This window comes from Eurypyga helias, unplaced genomic scaffold (assembly GCF_000690775.1).
Source record: "Eurypyga helias isolate BGI_N326 unplaced genomic scaffold, ASM69077v1 scaffold21940, whole genome shotgun sequence".
NCBI classification, from domain to species: domain Eukaryota; kingdom Metazoa; phylum Chordata; class Aves; order Eurypygiformes; family Eurypygidae; genus Eurypyga; species Eurypyga helias.
The window spans coordinates 2,967-3,742 of record NW_010225312.1 but is presented as its reverse complement, the minus strand read 5'-3'; the positions used below and the strand labels follow the sequence as shown (position 1 = coordinate 3,742).

The following is a 776-nucleotide window of genomic DNA, read 5'->3' as shown; positions in this document are numbered from 1 at the left end:
GAGCTGGGTGGGCGGGGACAGCCACGGTCCCCCTGGGTGCTTGAGGTGGCACACTGGGGAGGGCGCCCCAGCTCGTTGCGATGCTGGGTGTGAAATGCACCGCATGGAGCCCTGTGCTTGGCTGGGGGGGCGCTCTGGGGCCCTAGCAATGTGACAAATTGGTGGGAGCGGAGCTGGGGGCTCCTGGAGACGTGCAGCCGGAGCTCTGGCCATGGGTGCTGGTGTCTGTGGGCTGTGCTGCGGAGCAGAACCGACAGCTCGTCAGGGCTCCTCGTGGCGTCCAGACTCTGGGATGCCCACCCTGGGGAGTGCCCTGGCATGGGTGGTGTGGTGGGGCCATGCAGGGATGCTGGGAGCTGGCACCACCAGCGACCTGCTGTGATGATTGTCCAAGTCTGTGTTCCAGCACGTGCCGGCGAGGGAGAGCCCGGCTGCGAGCATGGGCCCGGCTGCAGGCGGTGGTGGGCACTGCCCTGGTTCCTGCCCCAGCGCTGACGTGCTGTTATGTGTTTTTTGGTTTGGTTTTTCTTTCGTTTTGCTCACATTTTCTTTTTCTTTCCCACCATCTCCCCTGCCCGCCTGCCCTCCATGCCTCTACTGCATGCGCCAGTCTGTAAGTTGGTGGGGCGGGTGGGCACCTCCCTCCCTTCCCCTGCCCATGCCAGCTACGTATTTTGGGGAGATCAACTGGTTTGGATCAACTCACTCTAACCTAATTCACACCTCTGTAACCCTGTTGCCTTCCTCTGTGGCTGGTGAAGATGAGCTTGGGCAGC

General features: G+C 62.4%; 1 protein-coding gene across 1 annotated transcript in view; it reads left to right on the top strand.

Moving 5' to 3' along the window:
* The window catches only part of LOC104507752 (ATP-binding cassette sub-family A member 2-like), a gene marked incomplete at its 3' end in the record, with an annotated part of 3,800 nt that overhangs the window by 434 nt on the left and 2,590 nt on the right, over positions 1 to 776 (top strand). The gene's annotated exons all lie outside the window — the stretch shown is intronic.